General features: G+C 45.4%; 1 non-coding gene across 1 annotated transcript; it reads left to right on the top strand.

Moving 5' to 3' along the window:
- Positions 1–7,417: 7,417 nt before the first annotated feature.
- Positions 7,418–7,489, top strand: trnag-ucc (transfer RNA glycine (anticodon UCC)). The gene has a single exon. It is a non-coding gene; the product is annotated as a tRNA-Gly (tRNA).
- The last annotated feature ends 8,420 nt before the right edge of the window (positions 7,490–15,909 follow it).

Genomic DNA, 15,909 nt, shown 5'->3' with positions numbered 1-15,909 from the left:
CAGTGGCAGGAAGTTAATGGTCGACGGATGTTTTTGCGGCTGGAAGGCTGTTTCCAGTGGGGTGCCGCAGGGTTGGGTACTTGGTCCTTTGATTTTTGTGATATACATTAACAATTTGGACTTAAACGTCGGAGGCATGATAAAGACATTTGCAGGTGACACAAAAATAGGCCGTGTGGTTGATAGCGAGGTGGAAAGCTGTAGACTGTGGGGGTTCGGGCAATTTTCTGATAACAAAGCACTCAATCTATCTCTGAACGAATTTTGAACGAATACGTGTGTTTGACCCGGCACAGGCACGATGGGCCGAATGATCTCCTCTTGTGGACTAACATAATACGATGATACCAAGTGTTGTCAGATGGAATAGCAACACATTCCAAATAAGAGCAGAGAGAGGAAACTAGACTCACAGCATAACAGCACGTTGAGATATTGTATTTGGGAAGGATAAGGAGGGATAGTTTTTCATGGTGGTAGTCACATAGGGTATCATTTGTGACTTTGATAAGGACCATTTCATGCTGCGACAGTCTCTGGTACTGTGTGTGAGTGTGGGATTCATTCTGTATCTGTCAGTCTCTGGTACTGTGTGTGAGTGTGGGATTGATTCTGTATCTGTCAGTCTCTGGTACTGTGCGTGAGTGTGGGATTCATTCTGTATCTATCAGTCTCTGGTACTGTGTGTGAGTGTGGGATTCATTCTGTATCTGTCAGTCTCTGGTACTGTGTGTGAGTGTGGGATTGATTCTGTATCTGTCAGTCTCTGGTACTGTGTGTGAGTGTGGGATTCATTCTGTATCTGTCAGTCTCTGGTACTGTGTGTGAGTGTGGGATTCATTCTGTATCTGTCAGTCTCTGGTACTGTGTGTGAGTGTAGGATTCATTCTGTATCTGTCAGTCTCTGGTACTGTGTATGAGTGTGGGATTCATTCTGTATCTGTCAGTCTCTGGTACTGTGTGTGAGTGTGGGATTCATTCTGTATCTGTCAGTTTCTGGTACTGTGTGTGAGTGTGGGATTCATTCTGTATCTGTCAGTCTCTGGTACTGTGTGTGAGTGGGGGATTCATTCTGTATCTGTCACTCTCTGATACTGTGTGTGAGTTTGGAATTGATTCTGTATCTTGTCAGCAGTGTGTGTGAGAGTTTGTGATTCATTCTTTATATTCAGTCTCTCATACTGTGTGTTAGTGTGGGATTCTTTCGGTATCTGTCAGTCTCTGGTACTCCATGAGAGTGTGGGATTTACTCTGTGTCTGTCAGTCTCTAGTACTGTATATGAGTTTGGGATTCCTTCTGCATCTGTGAGAGTTGGATTCATTCTGTGTCTGTGTGTCTCTGCTACTGTCTCTGAATGTGAGATTCATTCTGTATCTGTACGTAATTATTCTCTCAGATTATATTATGGCGTTCAATATTGTAGCTTTAATATCTCAATGTTTAAATAAATTTACTCCTTGTTTAATTGGTAAATATGGACACACTTTAGGATTTGATGCTGGAGGTTTTAATCAGATAATTTGTGTGCTTTTTGGAGTACTATTAAATCTGTATCTCTGTGAGTACTGTTGTGGATGATAATGTATCTTTCAAACTGATAATTTGACATTTTTGAATTAGTATGTAATGTGTAGATCAGTCTGTAGAAATTGAATTGATACCATATCTTTCAGTCTAATATTTTATGAGATTTTTGGACTGGTATGTAATGTGTATCTCAGTCTGCACTACTAGAATTGATACTCTATTTAAATCTCATTCTACGAGTGCATCTGAACAGGTTTCCAATTTGTTTCTCAGGTTTACTATCTTTCAGTATTTCTCAATCTGATACTCTACCTGAGTTTAGGACTTGTATGCAATTTGTATCATATAATACACTTTTCGAATGGATATTGCATGTATTAAAGTCATGTGTGTGAGAGTTCTGGGCTAATATTCAATTTGAATCTCGGGGTACATTATTGGGATTCATTCTGTAACTTTGAATCGGGTACCATGTGTGATTCCTATCTGGTATTTAATTCGTAGCTAATGTTGCTCTATTGTCAGATTTACACAGTGCCTTTCACTCTGAGAGTGTGATTTTAGTCCAGGATTTTTGTATCTCCCTGTCAGCGGGACTGAGTTAGGGGAAAATGGAACAGTGTCTGCCTCACCTACTCTACTTGACTGTTGGGTTGAAAATGTGTCTCCGGAAATTGTGATCAGTGTGGGACGGACCACTTCTGCTGTCTGTGACTGTGGAACTGATGACCTGTCTGTGTCTCTGTGCTCTGTGAGTGATAATATACTTACTGTGTGTGAGAAGGAGCTGGCTGCACTGTTCCTTCTGCCACGGGTGGAGGAAGCATCACATTTATTCTGGATCGTTCAAGGGTTTTACGGTAGAAAGAAAATTATCTCTTGTTACTCAGGAACATGTGAGGTAGAAAATACAGAAGTGATCAGTTTAATATCTCTGTTAATGATCATTTTGAATATCCACAAATGAAATCCAGTGATACAAACAGTGTCAGTGTCTGACTCCACTGCAGTACTGCAGCACTCAGCTTCTGCACACCAGGTGTTTTGGGCTGTTTTACAACACTTTAATGACATCCAGACACGGCCCAACCCCTGCACTGATCCATGAATGGGACTACCCGATGGGAAACAGGTCAGGTTTCTCATCCCCTCTCCCATGGGACTAACCGTTCAACCGAAACCAAACAGCCGCTGTTTAAAATGTGTCCTTCACACTTCTCACCTGATGCCTGCAATAGATGCTCTTTGTATAACTCCCCACATCCTTACTGTCCGGCTCTGTTTCCACTCTTCACTGTCCAATAACAATAAACAGGGTGAGGCTGGAACTAAACCAGGACCATTCACTCCTGGTTTGGGGAGAGAAAACAGCAATGGTTTTAATAGCAGGTTCTTCCCATTCTCTCTCCCTTCCCCTGGACACACCCTGTACACACACAGCCCGAGAATGACCTCTCCCTTCCCCCCTCTCAGTCCATGTTCCGGGACCAGTTCCTGATCCACTCCGCCTCTTACAAACAGCCTCCCGGACTCCCCCTGAACTTCCCCCCGGACTCAATGCCGATCTCTGAGCCCATCTGCGGACACGGTCCCGAAGCGATGATCTGCTGTAACGAGGCTGCTCTTTGCTCCCTTCCCCCGGGGGCCGTGATCTCTCCATTCCCGGCTGTTTTAAACCATCTTCTTCCGCTCACTGAGGGAATGGCGCCCAAAATTCCCAATCCAAAAATCGATGGAAACCTTCCCCAATTGGAATTTTTCCGAGTCTGAGCAAAGGAAGTGGGTCTGGGGGAAAGGTCAGAGGGAATGGGGTCCACAGGAAGTGCAGGAACAGGCACCAGAATGGGAAACAGATGGGATTCCACCAGTGCCTAACGCTGGAATACAGACTGATTTTACAATCTCCAAGTATTAAACTAGATGTTTCCATCCCTGCTGTTTCTCTCGGGGTCTTTTGATAGTAAAGAGCCTTTCAGAGATAAAGTGAGCGGCTGTGAAATCAGCCAATGGATTCTCTTCATTAATGGCCCCTATAATGTGTGACTGAGAGAGGATTTCTCAAACCAATCCTGGAGAAACATGGGAGGAAAGTGGGAGTCGGTGTATTTGCTGGGACCGTGTAGGGTTAATATCAGGCAGCAACAGTCGCAGATTAATGTAACCGGAGTGAAACTGTAGATCACTGAGAGTAATATCGAACAGCCCTGAGCTCCCAAACTGCAGATAGTACAACAGGCATTAGAGGGTTAAATGTGACCCAATATTTCTGTCCCTCTCTGTACTATCCCTGAGTGTGGGATTAATAGTGTTTCTGACCCTTGTACAATATCAGTGAGAGATGAGATTGCATCTTTTGTCTCTCCAACGCGATCTTTCTGGATAAAACGGCACTTTCCCGGTCAGTCTGGAACTAATACTGTTAACGTCTGTCTGTCACTGTGTCTCACCTCTCTCTCTGTCTCTCTCACCGGGTCTACCTCCCTCTCTCTCTCTGGTGCTGTATATGAAGGTGGATACTGCTATTGAGCGTGATTTGGACACAGATAGGGAGTGTAAGACTGATACTGTCTCTCTCTATATATTGCTGGACATGAAAGTGGGACACTGTCTGATACAAAATAGAGAGAATGAGATGTCCGGGCCGGGCCTCACTGTAACTGGGGATGTGTTCGGCTCCAGTCCCAGTTCATGGTCATAATCTTTTCACAGATTCAGGGCGAGAGTCTCTGTGAGACGGTAAAACTGGCGGAGAAACTCCGCGTCATAACTCAAACCCCAACACATGAGATTCTCCAAATAAGCTGGAATAAGGTGTTTGTAAAACGCTGAACCCGTCTGGGAGGGGATGTGTGGGGAGATAGAACAGGGAAACAGACTGAAATGGAGGAGCCGAGTTGACTTGTTATTGAATGGACTGTATTTAGGCAGGAATATGAACGATTTCTCATTGTAACGGGGCTTATTTGAAAGCTTCGGGTTTTGGGAATCCTTGAATATGAAGCCCGGGTCTGTCAGGGTTTGTGCGGAGCGCTGAGGTTCGGTTGTATTATCGATAAACGGTTTGAAACTGTCGGATGGAGAGAACTGGAGGTGGAGCTGGAAGATCAGAGGCCGCTCTCCGCTCTGTCACTCTGACTGTCTCCTCCCCTCCCGATTTATCTGTTTAATCCCCCATATGGAACCAAAGCGGGTCGGTGGACTCGAAACACGGTTTACTCGTTAACAGGACGAGAGGTGAGTAATGTTCCTGATCTCCTGGGCACCAGGCAATTCACTGTTATTTGTTTCTGTACAGAGTTACATCTCAGTGATTCCCCAGTGAGTTTGATGCGTTATGTAAATAATCCAACAAAATAGAACAGAAACGGAGCGAACCGCTGAATTCCACAGATGTAGAAAGGTTATTCGAGCAGTTCTGGTGATTCTTTATGAGCCCAGCATGGCAAGGAGTTTAAATAAATACAAGAAATCTGGTGATGTGTGGGCTGGGGTCCATAAGTCACCGTTTAAAGTACCGGACTGTGGTCACTGCCCCGACTCCAGTCCCATTAATACCTCATCTCGTCCACAACGATGCAAAAGCAGCTCAAAGCCACACTGATAGCATGATATCAGCGTCTCCCTTCAGACAGTAACCAGCCCTTTCACAGATACAGAGGGTGGCTCTGAAAAGAGCCTTTACATCGAGTTACATTGAAACTACAGCACAGAAACAGGCCATTCGGCCCAACTGGTCTATGCTGGCGTTTATGCTGCTCATGAGCCTCCTCCTTCCTTACTTCATCGAACCCTATCGGCATATCCTTCTATTCCTTTCTCCCTCATGTGCTGATCTATCTTCCCCTTAAATGCCCCCTATGTTATTTGCCTCAGCTACTCCTCGTAGTTGCAAGTTCCACATTCTAACCACTCTCTGGGTAAAGCAATTTCTCCTGAATTCCCTATTTGATTTATTAGCGACTATTTTATATTTATTACCTGAAGTTTTGGACTCCCCACAAGTGGAAACATTTTCTCGACATCTATCCTAACAAACCCTGTCATTATCTTAAAAACCTCGATCAGATCAACCCTCAGCCTTCTCTTTTCCAGTGAAACGAGACCCAGTCTGTTCAGTCTTTCCTGATAAGAATACCCTCTCATTTCTGGTATCATCCTTGTGAATCTTGTCTGCACCTTCTCCAATGCACCTATGTCTATCATATGGAGACGAGACCTGTTCGCAGTATTCCAAGTCTGGTCTAAACAAGGTTCTATACAAGTTTAACATAACTTCTTTGCTTTTCAACTCTATCCCTCTAGAAATGAATCCTAGTGTTTGATTTGTCTTTTTATGACCTGATTAACCTGGGTCGCTACTTTTAGTAATTTGTGTACCTATGCCACTGGATCCCTTTGCTCCTCTGTCCCGTTTAGACTCTTATTATCCAAGCAGTGTGTGACCTCCTGATTCTTCATTCTGCAAGTTTATTAATGCCGTCTGGCGTTTTGATGCATTCTTCGTTTGTATTAACTAAATCCACCAAGTTGGTGTCGTCCACAAATTTTGGAATTGTACTTCCGATTCCCGAATCCAAATCGTTAATGTAAATTGTGAAGAACAGTGGTCCCAGCAACTGGAACTCCACTTCCCACCTTTTGCCAGTCTGAGTAGCGACCCTTAACCTCTATTCTCGGCTTTCAGTTTTGAAGCCAACTTACTATCCATTCTGCCACCTGACCCTGACTCCACGTGCTCTGAACTTAGCCATGAGTCTGCAATGTGGTACATTATAGAAGGCCTTCGGAAAATCCAAATATATCACATCTACTGCATTAAACTTGTCTACACTTTCTGTTCCTTCTTCAAAGATTTCAATAAGGTTGGTCCTGTCCTTTGGGTTATCAGATTAAGCCTTGGCCGGTTTACTTGCTCTTGGAGCTCACAATGCTGGTTTTCTTCGGCAGCAGCACGGCCTGGATATCAGACAACACCCTGAGCGATGGTCACCCGTCCCAGCAGCTTGTTGAGCTCCTCGTCGTTGCAGATGGCCAGCTGCAGGTGTCTGGGGATGAGGCGGGTCTTCTTGTTTGTCCCGGGCCGCGTGGCCGGCCAGCTCGAGGATTTCAGCCGTCAGATACTCGATGCATAGCAGCCAGATAGACCGGGGCTCCGGCACCCACACATTCAGCATAGTTCCCCTTCCGCAGGAGCCTTTCAACACGGGTAACAGGGAACTGCAGTCCGGCCCGGGATGAGCGAGACTTGGCCTTGGACCGAGCTTTCCCGCCGGTTTTTCCTCTTCCAGACATTTCCACAATCTCACAAACACTTTCACAAAGAATGAAGAAATCCTCCCGCACTCGCCCTTCTGATACCTTCTGGAGGAGTACAGTGGGGACACTTGTGATGGGTCTCTCTCAGAGTGTTTACACAGCCCGCTCACCCTCACTGATATTCTATCTTTGAACTGCTGTAATATTGTCCTTTAGTAATATTGCTGCTCCTCCTCCTTTCCCTATTTCCCTGTCCTTTCTAAACATCTTATAGACTTGAATATTAAGCTGCCATTCCTGCCCAGTTGGTATTCAGGTCTCTGTAATGATTTAATGTAATTATTTAACTTTACTCAAAGGCTGATGTGAGCTGTGGTAAAATGTATTTCCAGCTGGTCAAGTATTGCAGGTATCGACTGTCTCTTCAGTCCGATATCAGGTGAAGAATTACTGGCTGGTGTGGAATTTCCATTGATTGGGGGTTGGCGAAATCGACTGGGCGGAAACAGGAACTGCAACAGAGCGAGAAAGGATCCGTCAGAAACCAGTGAAAATGAAGAACAAAATCCAACAGCCTGCAGTGTCTGTTCAGGGTCTGATGTTTGGGAACTATTTTATTGTTGGTTATTTTCAGCGATGGTGGTATAGTGGTCAGCATAGCTGCCTTCCAAGCAGTTGACCCGGGTTCGATTCCCGGCTATCGCATTTAAGTGTTCTTATTAGTTTATTTCCATCAGAAACTGTTAAGTTTGCAATCGAATTTGATGCAGTTCAGTTGGATCTTGTTTCCAAAACATAATCGGGTGTAATTATGGTAAAATGTTTTCAACCTTCATTTCTTTTCCCTACAGAAGGAAAAGAGGAAAAACATGCTGGAAATACTGAGTTACCAAGGGTCTAATGAGAGTGAGGAAGGGAAATGATGTGTTAGCCTTTATTGTAAGGGTGTTGGAATATAAGAGTAAGGAGGTCTTGCTGCAATTGTAGTATGAGGAAATATTGCGTAAAATTGGCCAATATTCGGTGGAGTTTAGAAGAATGAGAGGTGATCGCATTGAAATGTATAAAATTCTTAGACGACTTGACAGGGTAGATGCTGAGAGTCTGATTCCCCTGGCTGGAGAGTCAAGAACTGGAGCTCATCGTCTCAAGATAAGGAATCGGCCATTTAGGACCGACATGAGGAAACATTTCTTCACTCAAGGGATTGTGAATCTTTGGAATTCTCTACACCCCAGAGGGCTGTGGATGATCAGTCGTTGAGTTATATTGAAAGGTAAGATCGATATATTTTTGGACTCTTGGGGAATCAAGGGATATGCGGATGGGGCAGGAAAGTGGACTTGAGATCGAAGATCAGCCATCATCTTATTGAATGGCGGAGCAGGCTCGATGGGCCATATGGCCTATTCTGCTGCTATTTCTTATGTTCTTATGTAAAGAGCTTTATTTCCAAGTGTGCTGACGACAATAATTTAGGTAGCACAGTAAACGTTGTAGATGGAAGCAGAAATTTGCAAAGGGACATTGATAGATTAAGTGAATGGGTGAAACTGTGGCAGATGGAGTTCAACGTGGGGAAGTGTGAGGTTATCCCTTTGGACCATAAAACGATAGATCAGTGTATTTCCTAAATGGCAAGAAGCAAGGAACTGTGGGGGAGGATAGAGATTTAGGGGGTCCAATACAGAAATCACTAAAAGTGATCACTAATTCACTAAAACAATGTTAAAATGGAGATTAAATTTTGATCTTTATCTCAAGGGAATTGGAAAAAAAGCAGTGCTCTGGTTAGGCATCATTTAGAGTTCCGTGCTCAGTTCTGGGCACCGCACTCTCTCTAATGGCTTGGAATGAGAAGGGGTTTTTCATTAAAGGAAGCTCACTGAAATACAGGGTTTTTGAAGAGTTATGATCAGAAATGGGAGCGGAGCTCATTTCCTGCTTCACACTGTTACAACACATTGAGGAGAACAGCATCAATGAAGATAAAGGGAATGAAATGAAATGTGTCACACAGTTACATCTCGCTGCTCTGTCTGACCATTTTAGTCGCTACTTCCCTGTAGAGGGATTTGAAAATTTGAAGGAAAAGCGTTGGGTGAAAATCCTTTTGCTTTGGGAAATCCTGAATCAATAATGAGGCTAAACTTGATGCCTGAGCAAGAAAACGAGCCGGTGCGACTCACCTGTGAACACATTGAAAACACGCCACAAGTCATTCAGATTGTCATCTTTTTGGATCAGTGCTTTCAAAGAATATCCTCTGTTATGATTCGTGTTCTGTTGTTGCTGCCGTTCACAACAACCTACCTGTGCGAAATGGGATTTTCGACTTTGACAAGGTTAAAAACAAGAGAAAGAAACTCAACAGCGCACCTGAGATGCGTGAAGCACTTTCATCCTGTGATCCAGATTGGAACGAGATCATGACCAACTGACAGACCCACCCCTCACATTGAGGAAGTGAAACTCAACCTGATCTTCTTTTACTGTATTTATACTGTATTTAAAATGTTTTTCAAGCAACGTCGATGTCTAATTTTAATTATTACTTGAAGTGAATTGAAGAGCGAGCATGGACTCACCTTTATTGGGATTTGATGAAAACTCCAGTCTGAAGTTATTATTGTTTGGGGTCCCTGGGGGAAGTGTTTTTCTTCCACTGTGTCACGAGAAAAATAGTTTGATAAACTCTGTTCTACATTGTACGGTCAGTGTCTGTTCAGCAAACCCGCTCTGAATTCCTCAGTCTGTATTTCCAGAAACGGTCTGTGGGCGACGCGGGCAACAAAACACTGACCCACAACCTGCGACTAATGGCGGCCGGAGAGCCCACAATCCAACGCGCCCCAGAAACCCCTCTATCTCTCCAAGGCGCTGATTTATCCGGCCGGCTGCCCTTGCCGCGCCTGCGCGCTGCGCCCCTTCGAATGGAGATAGACCGTATTCTACCGCGCGCGACATTCTGGGTAAGGTCATCCGCCATTGTAAACCCATCTCGCTGATGATTCTGTGATGGGGTTTAGAAGGACGAGGTTCATCCAATCAAAAGCAAAATAATGCGGATGCTGGAAATGTGAAATATAAAGAGAAAATGCTGGAAATCCTCAGCAAGTGGAGAAAATCATCCTCAGGTTTCTGGTTGGAACTAGCAAACGTGCTTTTGGACGAAGCAGAAATTAGCTCAAGGCCGTTCTCCTAACTTTACAGACAGCCTACAGCTTAACATGTTGGTGCTGAGGCACAGGAGACCTCCTTTCCTTTCTCAAACCTAAAAGCTTTCTGTGTCTGCCCGAACACGGCTGTTTTGCTCGAGCACTTGCCTCTGCTCACCAGCAGGGAGTGCCTTTGAATAACAACACGTCAAACCGCACTCACTTTCAGGCAAATAAGCCTTCCATCAGTCAGTCAGACCGGCAGACAGACAGAGCTCTCGCTGTTTCCTCAAGCTCGGGCTGATGTTCTTTTCCGATGACCTCGTCTGCGTTCCGCAGGCTCGGGCTCTTCTCGGCATCATTCACGATTACTGTGCCTTCCCGTTCTGCTGTTGCTCAATTGCGAACACTCGATACCGCGGATTGGAGCAAAGTATTGAATGCATTCAGGGAGGGGGCAATTCGTGGCGCTGCTTGGAGGCGAGTGTGAAGCGACTATTGTGAAGGGCAATTTGATTTGACAAGCAGGGGAATTAGCTCAAATGGTAGAATGCTCGCTTTGCATGCGAGAAGTAGCGGGATTGATACCCCCATTCTCTACTCACTTTTTTACCTTGGGGAGTTGTCCCGAAACAAAAATGGTGTCAGTTTTCAGCCAATCCAAAACCCACGTGAATCCTCAGCTTCGACAAAGAGAGGTCAATGGGTAATCAATCTTTTGGTGTGCTGCAGTAAGCAAAAGTTTTTGATTTTGGTGTTGAGCAAAGATGGAAAGATGAAGTGAGACATGGAAAAAAGCTTCACAGGTCCTGATATCTCTTCTGTGGATTGAACGCAGGATTCACAAAGTTAATAAAACTAATGCACGCCCTGCTGTGTGAAAAGCGCATGAACGGTGGAGACTGCCAGGCAGCACTGCCAATTAGGTTAGTTTGCAAGCTATCTAAAGTCATAAAGTAATGGACAGTTGGCAAAAACAATCCAGTCAGGTCGGAGCTGTCCAGACAATCTTCTGATTTGTCATTGGACACGATATCCACTGCTCCACTGGTCGAGGGTTTGCAGAGAAAGTAGCAGCTCACACTGCCACAGCGCTGCGGTATGAGCAGGAAATGAGTCAGTCTCGGTCATGTACATGTGACTCCACGAGTCCGGGAGTGTCAAAAGGCGCACAGTGAATATTTACCAAAGAGAGCAATCTTGGCTGCTTCCCTTCGATCGTTCAGCTGGTACAGCGGAGGACTGCAATACAATTAACAGATAAAAGTCATCCTTAGGTTTCTGGTTGGAACTAGCGAACGTGCTTTTGGAGTAAGCAGAAATTAGCTCAAGGCCGTTTTCTTTACTTCACAGACAGCCAAAAGCTTAACATGTTGGCGCTGAGGCACAGGAGACCTCCTTTCCTTTCTGAAACCTGAAAGCTTTTTGTGTCTCCCCGAAAACGGCTGTTTTGCTCGAGCACTTGCTTCTGCTCACCAGCAGGGAGTGCCTTTGAGTAACAACGCGTCAAACCGCACTCACTTTCAGGCAAATAAGCCTTCGATCGGTCAGTCAGACAGAGCTCTCACTGTTTCCTCAAACTCGGGCGGCTGTTCTTTTCCGATGACCTCGTATGCCTTCTGCAGGCTCGGGCTCTTCTCAGCATCATTCACGATTACTGTGCCTTCCCGTTCTGCTGTTGCTCAATTGCGAACACTCGATACCGCGGATTGGAGCAAAGTATTGAATGCATTCAGGGAGGGGGCAATTCGCGGAGCTGCCTGGAGACGAATGTTAAGCGATTATTGTGAAGGGCAAATTGACGGCTGCAACTGGGGAATTAGCTCAAATGGTAGAGTGCTCGCTTGGCATGCGAGAAATAGCGGGATCGATGCCCGCATTCTCCACTCACTTTTTTACCTTGGGGAATTGTCCCGAAACAAAAATGGTGTCAGTTTTCAGCAAATCCATAACCCACGTGAATCCTAAGCTTCGATAAAGAGAGGTCAAGGGGTAATAAATCTTTTGGTGTGCTGCAGTAAGCAAAAGTTTTTGATTTTAGTGTTTAGCAAAGATGGAAAGATGAAGTGAGACATGGAAAAAAGCTTCATGGGTCCTGGTATCTTTTTTGTGGATTGAACTCAGGATTCACGAAGTGAATAAACCTAATGCATTTCCTGCTGTGTTAAAAGCGCACGAACGGTGGAGACTGCCAGGCAGCACTTCCAATTAGGTCAGTTTGCAAGCTATCAAAAGTCATAAGGTAATGGACAGTTCTCAAAAACAATGCAGTCAGGTTGGAGTTGACCAGACAATCTTCTGATTTGTCATTAGACACGGTATCCACTGCTGCATTCGCCTCGGGTGTGCAGAGAAAGTAGCAGCTCACACTGCCACAACGATGCGCTATGAGCAGGAACCGAGTCAGTCTCGGTCATGCACATGTGACTCCACGAGTCCTGGAGTGTCAAAAGGCGCACAGTGAACAGTTACCAAAGAGAGCAATCTTTGCTGCTTCCCTTCGATCGTTCAGCTGGTACAGCGGAGGACTGTAATAGTATTAACAGATAAAAGTCATCCTTAGCTTTCTGGTTGGAACGAGCGAACGTGCTTTTGGAGTAAGCAGAAAATAGCCGTTTTCTTTATTTTACAGACAGCCTACAGCTTAACATGTTGGCGCTGAGGCACAAGAGACCTCCTTTCCTTTCTGAAACCAAAAGCTTTTTGTGTTTGCCCGAAAACGGCTGTTTTGCTCGAGCACTTGCCTCTGCTCACCAGCAGGGCGTAGCTTTGAATAACAACACGTCAAACCGCACTCACTTGCAGGCAAATCAGCCTTCCATCAGTCAGTCAGACCGACAGACAGACAGAGCTCTCGCTGTTTCCTCAAGCTCGGGCTGCTGTTCTTTTCCGATGACCTCGTCTGCGTTCCGCAGGCTCGGGCTCTTCTCGGCATCATTCACGATTACTGTGCCTTCCCGTTCTGCTGTTGCTCACTTGCGAATACTCGATACCGCGGATTGGAGCAAAGCATTGAAAAAATTAATGGAGGTTGCAATTCGAGGCGCTGCTTGGAGGCGAGTGTGAAGCGACTATTGTGAAGGGCAAATAGATCCGCCAAACAGGGGAATTAGCTCAAACGGTAGAGTGCTCGCTTAGCATGCGAGAAGTATCGGGATCGATGCCCGTATTTTCCACGCACTTTTTTACCTTGGGGAATTGTCCCAAAACGAAAATGGTGTCAGTTCTCAGCAAATCCAGAACCCACGTCAATCCTCAGCTTCGATAAAGAGAGGTCAAGGAGCAGCAAATCTTTTGGTGTGCTGCAGCGAGCAAAAGTTTTTGATTTTGGTGTTTAGCAAAGATGGAAAGATGAAGTGAGGCATGGAAAAAAGCTTCACAGGCCCTGATATATTTTCTGTGGATTGAACTCAGGATTTACAAAGTTAATAAAACTATTCGATTCCCTGCTGTGTGAAGAGCACACGAACGGTGGAGACTGCCAGGCAGCACTGCTGATTAGGTTAGTTTGCAAGCTAACTAAAGTCATAAAGTAATGGACAGTTGGCAAAAACAATCCAGTCAGGTAGGAGTTGTCCAGACAGTCTTCTGATTTTCATTGGACACGATTTCCACTGCTCCACTGGCCGAGGGTGTGCAGAGAAAGTAGCAGCTCACATTGCCACAGCGCTGCGGTATGAGCAGGAAATGAGTCAGTCTCGGTCATGCACACGTGACTCCACGAGTCCGGGAGTGTCAAAAGGCGCACAGTGAATATTGACCAAAGAGAGCAATCTTGGCTGCTTCCCTTCGATCGTTCAGCTGGTACAGCGGAGGACTGCAATACAATTAACAGATAAAAGTCATCCTTAGGTTTCTGGTTGGAACTAGCGAACGTGCTTTTGGAGTGAGCAGAAATTAGCTCAAGGCCGTTTTCTTTACTTTACAGACAGCCAAAAGCTTAACATGTTGGCACTGAGGCACAGGAGACCTCCTTTCCTTTCTGAAACCAAAAGCTTTTTGTGTCTGTCCGAAAACGGCTGTTTTGCTCCAGCACTTTCCTCTGCTCACCAGCAGGACGTACCTTTGAGTAACAACACGTCAAACCGCACTGACTTTCAGGCAATTCAGCCATCCATCAGTCAGTCAGACAGACAGACAGACAGAGCTCTCGCTGTTTCCTCAAGCTCGGGCTGCTGTTCTTTTCCGATGACCTCGTCTGCCTTCCGCAGGCTCGGGCTCTTCTCGGCATCATTCACGATTACTGTGCCATCCCGTTCTGCTGTTGCTCAATTGCGAACACTCGAGACCGCGGATTGGAGCATTGAATGCATTCAGGGAGGGGGCAATTCGTGGCACTGCCTGGAGACGAGTGTTAAGCGATTATTGTGAAGGGCAAAGTCACCACCGCAACTGGGGAATTAGCTCAAATGGTAGAGTGCTCGCTTCGCATGCGAGAAGTTCTGGGATCGATGTCCGCATTTTCCACTCACTTTTTTACCTTGGGAAATTGTCCCGAAACAAAAATGGTTTCAGTTTTCAGCAAATCCATAACCCACGTGAATCCTGAGCTTCGATAAATCGAGATCAAGGGGCAGTAAATCTTCTGGAGTGCTGCAGTCAGCAAAAGTTTTTGATTTTGGTGAGACATGGAAAAAAGCTTCACGGGTCCTGGTATCTTTTCTTTGGATTGAACTCAGGATTTACAAAGTGAATAAAACTAATGCATTTCCTGCTCTGTTCAGAGTGCAAGAACGGTGGAGACTTCCAGGCAGCACTTCCAATTAGGGCAATTTGCAAGCTATTAAAAGTCATAAAGTAATGGACAGTTTGCAAAAACAATCCAGTCAGGTTGGAGTTGGCCAGACAATCTTCTGATTTGTCATAAGACACGGTATCCACTGCTGCATTCGCCTCTCGGGTGTGCAGAGAAAGTAACAGCTCACACTCCCACAACGATGCGCTATGAGCAGGAACCGAGTCAGTCTCGGTCATGCACATGTGACTCCACGAGTCCGGGAGTGTCAAAAGGCGCACAGTGAACATTTACCAAAGAGAGCAATCTTTGCTGCTTCCCTTCGATCGTTCAGCTGGTATAGCGGAGGACTGCAATACAATTAACAGATAAAAGTCATCCTTAGGATTCTGGTTGGAACCAGCGAACGTGCTTTTGGAGCAAGCAGAAATTAGCTCAAAGCCGTTTTCTTTGCTTTACAAACAGCCTACAGCTTAACATGTTGGCGCTGAGGCACAGGAGACCTCCGTTCCTTTCTTCAACCTGAAAGCTTTGTGCATCTGCCCGAAAACGTCTGTTTTGCTCGAGCACTTGCCTCTGCTCACCAGCAGGGCAAGTGCACCTTTGAGTAACAACACGTCAAACCGCACTGACTTTATCACGAACAGAAGACAAACACACGTCTTCGTTCAAAAACCACCCTGCAGGTGGACACGGAGTGAGATAAACACAGGGCAGAGATGCAGACAGTATCCGGAAACATCGGGAAGTAGACAAGAGAAATAGATTGAGCGCTTTGTTATCAGAAAAATGTCTGAACCTCCACGGTCAATGAAAGGGCTTTTGTTGGTCGGTTTCCCATTGAACCGGATAATTCGGGAGAACTTGGTGGATGTTTGGTTTGGTTCCCTTGACCCCACCAGCGGAAAAGGTTTGTCGATCCCACCCGACAACTCATTTCAAAAGCCACTCTGTCCAAAGCAAATGTATCCTTCCAGATTAAAAGGGAATAAAACTTGAAAAGAGCGTCACTGTGGATCAGTTTTCTCTCACTCAAAGTAAACTGTTTAATGAAGTAAAAGATGCAGCTTCCAAAGAATCAGGGAACAGCCACTGTCTCCCTTTTTGGCAGGAGAAGAAAATCGATGTGGATGTTTATGGAGACCAAGTTCCAACATAATGTTCCTGCCCGGAATCGAACTGGGGACTTTTTGCGTACAAAGCAGACGTGATAACCGCTACACTACGGAAAT

This window comes from Heptranchias perlo, unplaced genomic scaffold, assembly GCF_035084215.1.
Source record: "Heptranchias perlo isolate sHepPer1 unplaced genomic scaffold, sHepPer1.hap1 HAP1_SCAFFOLD_52, whole genome shotgun sequence".
Classification (NCBI taxonomy): Eukaryota; Metazoa; Chordata; class Chondrichthyes; order Hexanchiformes; family Hexanchidae; genus Heptranchias; species Heptranchias perlo.
The sequence above is the reverse complement of the archived record's forward strand: the minus strand, read 5'-3'. Positions and strand labels throughout refer to the sequence as shown.